The sequence below is a fragment of the Pinus tabuliformis genome, chromosome 4_2 (assembly GCF_031772625.1).
Source record: "Pinus tabuliformis cultivar Carrire ecotype Pingquan chromosome 4_2, CPIR1, whole genome shotgun sequence".
Taxonomy (NCBI): Eukaryota; Viridiplantae; Streptophyta; class Pinopsida; order Pinales; family Pinaceae; genus Pinus; species Pinus tabuliformis.
In genome coordinates this window covers 653096219-653102616 of record NC_142304.1, presented here as the reverse complement: position 1 = coordinate 653102616, position 6398 = coordinate 653096219, and the positions used below count along the sequence as shown (strand labels likewise).

Below are 6398 nucleotides of genomic sequence, written 5' to 3'. Positions count from 1 at the left end.
CTGGATGTAAGCTACATAAAGAAAAATCATATTTGTGAAGTGTCATAAATGTATGATTGCTTAGGCATGCTTTTTCTTTTAATAGGATTGGCCTCACATATGTCCTTGTAATAACAAACCGAAAACCTGGATGTAAGCTACATAAAGAAAAACCAGATAAGTATTCTAAATGCCTGTTAATCTGCTAAAGAACACCCAACGGGTCTATAGAGTAATGTTATCTTTGTAGCAAAAATTATCTTCGTTTTCTCAACAAGATGCATTGTAAATGTTTCTAGATGAGGTTTATTCATGGGTCTGCAACCTTGACTTGTAGCATGTGGGAAAACAAATGCAATCTTGGGAATGGTTCTTTGTTTTCTTACTAGAGTAAGAGTTATCAGAGATGCTTCTATTGAATTTGATCATCGAAGTCACATTTTTCGTATTGCAATTGTGCAGGTCTAGTCCTCTTTTGCCTTTGATTTGATGACGTGTTTTTTTTCTCTCTTTTTCTCACTTCTATTTACTAAACTTATATGAAAAGAAATTTGTTGAGTTTTCTTTGAAGTTTATTTAAAAAATGCAAAGGAAATGACCATGTAAGTCTTCTCCATCTTTGCTGGAACAAGTTCTAGCATGCCATGGATAATATATGAAGACATGGCAAGATAAATGAATCACAAAACTTTTTGGATGGCAAGTTTATTCATGGGTTTTAAACCTTGACTTATAGAATTTTGGAAAGTGAATGCAATATTTGGAATGGTTCTTCGTTTTCTTACTAGACTGGAAGTTGTGGCAGTTGCTTCAATTGCAATTGACCTTTGAGGCTGCATTTTTCATATTGAAATTGTATAAATTATATTATTTATACAACATTTTGAATTTTTTAAAATAGTTAATTATAATATTTATTTTTGTATAATGAAATAATGAATATTTGTTTTTTTTTTAATGGTAGAAAAGAAAGATTGGTTTCATTAAAACAAAAGTAAACTATATCTACATAGTTCTTTCTTCTATACGTAGTTCTGGTTAACTTTTATTTGTTTTTAAATTGAAGAGTGGAATTTCAACCCATAATTTTTGGTACCTCATAGTTTTGTGTTAATGGATTGCATGTAATAAGAAAAGACATGGAATATTCCATGTAAGGGCTTTAGAAATGATGAGCGACCCTTACTTGGTGAGCTTCGACAAATTTGGTCAAAGATATTAATAGATTCGTTTATGTTGTAATTTTTTATTTTCTTTGTTATTGTTATTACTAACCACCAATAACCATGTTTGTCAACCACTATAAAAATTAAATGGATATGTTAATGTATGTGGATCTATACTAAGAGATTTAAGACTTGTCTGCTAAAGGAAATGTTTGGAGTAAGGGATCATGGTATGGAAAAGGAGACTGTAGTTTCAATTACACTAAGAGGATAACAACATTTATAAGTGTTTTTAAAAGAAAAATTGGTATGGTGAGATTTAAAGGCGATAGCAACAATAAAATAAACAAAGTATAATTTTAATTTTATAATAGAGATGATTTTTTTTAAATTAGATGTAAATGGATATACAACTTAAGATGTAGGATCAAAGATAAATTTTCCTCTTTGGATAAGAATATAAATAGATTTATTGATCTTAATTTTTTATATGGATCTTGCAAAGTAAAATTATTATTATTATCACTATTATTATCGCTATGTTGTATTTTTTATATTCTCTCCTAATTTATAAATAATAAAAAAGTAATTTTGTTAAATAAAAAAAATATATTAAATTTTTTTGAAATTAAAAAAAATTAGTTTTATAATTTATTTTTATACAATCAAACATTTACATTTGAATTAAATATTATTAAATTGTAACACCCCTCTCTTCTGTGTTAAATAATTGTAAACTTAAGTTGAGTTAAAGCTAGGTGTGATACCCTTCCTTGTGGGTTCAACCATTTTAAACTTAATCGGAGGAAAGCTAAGTGTGATATGTAATATGAAAAGAAAATATGTTATTAAATAAATAAATCACTTGGAGGGTGGAGCACCAAGAGAGATGAGATTCTTGCCAAATCCCATTACTCTTCTCACACACATTATTGGCTGTGGACTTTTTTACTCTTCTCAAACACATTATTGGAAATTTGTTTTATGTATCTCTTTGTAACCTTGCTTGTTACCAATTTTTTAGAAACACAGAAAAGACAAAACATGAATTCATACAAAACATGGGCTGTTACTCTTTTATTGATCACACAAAATATGATGATTACAATTAAACCGGTGAAGGGTATTTAAATCTTTTTGACTAGCTAACTGTCTTAAATATCTTGACATGCAATCACACACTCAAAGTCATTTATCACTTGACTTGACTCAACACTCAATCATAAAATCACTCAATTAACTTTAACTAACTCTCTATGTTTAACTAACTCTTGATGCAAGAGAAATTATCTTATTTTAAGCAGAAAAAAGTTCATTTAAAAATTTTAAAAGTAAAATACGTTCAAAATAACCATCAAATTCCAACCTTGCTGAGGAGAAATGGCCACAAAAAGCATGGTGACTTCGAAACGCTCAGATGACAAATTGTTTAATGTCACTGAGGCTGTGGCATTTGAATCTCGACTGGCACCGCTAACATTATTCCGCTACCAAACGTTTCTAGTAAGATACTCTCGAAGGTCATCGAATACTGCAAGCACCATGTGGAGGGTCAGAAGCCTGCACATGAGAAATCAGCCATTTCCGAGGATGAAATCAAGACTTGCGATCAAGAATTCGCTAAGGTCAATGATGCCACCTTCCCCTAGCTAATCTTGATATTCTTTCAGAAACCGTTATTTAATTAGGAATTTGATCGTTTGGTATTCTTTGAACCAAACTAACGTTTTTCTTATTTGGAACCTAAATTGCGCCAACCAAATGGTTTCGAACCTCTGAGGATAGTTACCGATGGCTTCTCCAATCAATCAATGTTCCATCAACTTTTGTATTTTTTAATTTCTGTTCTTTTTTAAAAGCTAGAAATCTTATGTCGATGATTGTTTCCCATGTATTCTGAGATCCTTCAATTATCTTTGTTTCCTTGTAGTCCCATTCCATGTAATTGTTCCGCAATAGCTCCGTCACTTTGTTTAGTAATGTTGTGCACATGTATATGCCTGTCCAGGCTATAGATACATTTGTATATTTTACGGAAATTTTTTATATTTTACGGAAATTTTTTATTATTAAGTTTTTTGGGTTTTTGCAGGCTACTAATTACCTAAACATAAAAAATCTTCTAGACCTTACATGTCAAACTGTTGCCGACATGATAAAAGGGAAACGCCAGAAGAAATACGTAAAAATTTCAACATAAAGTATGATTTTACTCTTGAAGAGGAGGAGGTCAGGTGTGAAAATCAGTGGGCCTTTGAATGATTGTAGGGAATTGGTGCAAAAATAGTATATATATTTTTGTGCCATGGTGTTTGGTTTTATTGTAGTCGAGAATTAGTCAAGAATGGGCTCCAACTGTGTGGCATGCTAGTATATTTTTTACTATAGTAATTTAGAAGGTGCCGACTGATAAAAATGCAATTTGGTTTAAAGCATTTTTTAAATTTAGAAGGTGGGGATTGGAAAAAATGCAATTTGGTTTAGAATATTTTTCTCCAAAGATTTTTTTTGCGAGTAGAACATAGCGTTTTATTAAAAGAAAATTCACACGTCTTATGTGGTTTTAACATTTTGAATTTTTTTTTGAATCTATGTGCACTAGATGGCTTTTCTATTTTTAATTTCCTTGTATTGCACGGATGAATGCTCTCAGTTTAGAGTATTATTGCACGAATGAATGGCCTCAATTGCCTCAGTTTAGAGGATTATTGTGTGGCATGTTTGTATATTTTCTACTATAGTAATTTACAATGTGGGGACTGACAAAAAGGCAATTTGGTTGGAATAATGTTTGCGAATAGAATATAACGTTTTATTAAAAAAAATTCCTCACATGTTTTATCTGGTTTTAACATTCTGATTTTTTTTTTAATTTATGTGCTGTGCATGGCTTTTATATTTTTAATTTCTTTACTATTATTATTGCACAAATGAATGCTCTCAGTTTAGAGTATTATTGCATGAATGAATAGCCTCAGTTCAGATCCTAGCTACAGCTTGATGCCTTCTTTTGCTAGGTGCAATTTTTGTTGTATCCACCAGTTGAGAGCCTTCTTTGCCTGACAAAACCTCATAAAGTTTCAAATGAGGGCATGCTCTTGCATATACACCCTGTAAGCAGCTATTTCAGGGTCTTCGATTTCTAGTGTTGCGATTTCTTAGTTTTTGGTTTGCACGTGTTTGCGGCCGATTGCTGAGCCCGGGTCTTCGCACAGGTCCCTGCCGCGGTGTTGCTTGGTTGATGTTCAACACATTTTGCTCCCCCTCCCTGTCTTGGGTGGTTGGATGAAGGCTTTCTGAAGCCATTGTGATTGGTAAGTTTTGTGAAGAAGGAGGCCTTCATCTCCTTTTATTTTCCAGTGACAATTGCACTAGAGGAGGGGTGTCAGATCCCTTGCTGACGCTACCATGGCATATGTTAGATCTGTTGGCTCCCTGTTAATGGCGGTTTAGAAGGTCGACGCTCCCTGTGTGTTTCGTGGCATGTGCTTAAATCTAGCGATGTGTCTGTTTACTAACACCTGGGGGTTTTGATGTAACGACAATGTGACTCCAACAAGTGGTATCAGAGCATACATAACACACAGAGGGCTCTTTGTTAATGGAGATGTAGAAGGTCAACACTCCCTGTGTCTTTCGTGGCATGTGCTTAAATCTACCAATTTGTCTATTTACTAACACCTACGGGTTTTAATGTAACAACGATGTGACTCCAACAAGTGGTATCAAAGCATACATAACACACAGAGGTCTCGAGTTCGAAACACACTGGCTCGAGTTGGGGGGGAGATTTTTGGCTCCCCGTTAACGACGGTGTAGAAGGTCGATGCTCCCCATGTGTTTTGTGGCATGTGCTTAAATCTAGCGATGTGTCTTTACTAACACCTATGGGTTTTGGTGTAACAGCAATCGTGACTCCAAAAAGATCAAAACCCAATTTTGCAGATGTAGTAAAGCTATTCTCTGCAATTCACATTAAATATGTGGCTAATTATATATATCTATATATATATTATATTTTTATTTAAAATTTAAATGTTATGGTAACAATATCGTACTAAATAAAAAGAAATGTTACAAAGAAATCTATTTGTGAAATAATAATGACGATGATAACAATGATACTAATAATGATAATGACTATGACAACAATGAAGAAGAACACATGATGATGATGGAAACAATGATGAGAATAATGTTGGGAACATAAGAAGGTAAGAGATTACTTACATTTTTGTAGAAGTTTATTTATGTGCTTATATTATAGAACTATCCAATGCCCAATTTCATTATGGATTTTATGATAATTTGTCATTAATTTAGCAATGTGAATCATTTTTCTTCAAATTAAGTCAAAATAAAGACATTTTTAATATTATGGTTTAGGATTAATCACTTCTTTATAATATCCTTAAGTTTATTTTTTTCCTCTCCTTGTTTATCACCCCATAACTTTTCCGTAAATTTAGAAGCAATAAATTATATGTAGAGAGATTTGTGCCTTTATTCCCTAATGGTTTAGCCGGTATCCTTATTCCATCCCCGCTTGAAATGAAGATTGTTTTGGATAGAGTTTTCTAACTAGGTGAAAGTTCTATCCGAATAATAAGATGGCCTATGTTACTTATAGTTTTGATATTATAAATTGTAAAAGTCTTTTGGATCTTCTCTATCTTTCTCCATGATCATATAGATATATTGCATCCCCAAACTTCACATATATATAGGTTATTAATAATACTAATTTTTCTTATTACATATCAAAAAATTGTTGATTTATAATTATTTTCAAACATATAATAAACTTTTAATCCGTATTTATTTGTTTTCTCAATACTATACGATCGATAATAATTTTAAGAAATTGCTATAAAACTTCTTTAAAATTATTATACATCTAACTACAAAATATAACTTTCATATATACATTTATAACTTCATTAATCATTTAAAAAAAATACACATAAATTTATTATATTACTCAATATATAAATTTATTATATTGCTCAATATATATAATCAAAACAAAGTAACATAATCATTATATTAAACAATATCGTATAACTTATAATAGAATTAGGGATAAAATTTCATTAGCATGTCTTTAAAGTATTTATGTCAAAAATTGATCAAACTACTTACTTTATTTTCTGTATTCAATTTTTTGTGATCCATAATGAATTAAGCAAATTCTTTAGGTGGAAATTACATAAGAAATTTTTTTGGCCAACCCGTTTGGAATGGTTTATCATC

At 31.3% G+C, this 6398-nt stretch overlaps 1 pseudogene; it reads left to right on the top strand.

The window, feature by feature from the left end:
• Positions 1-2525: 2525 nt before the first annotated feature.
• Positions 2526-3483, top strand: LOC149171078 (SKP1-like protein 1A pseudogene; annotated as a pseudogene).
• The last annotated feature ends 2915 nt before the right edge of the window (positions 3484-6398 follow it).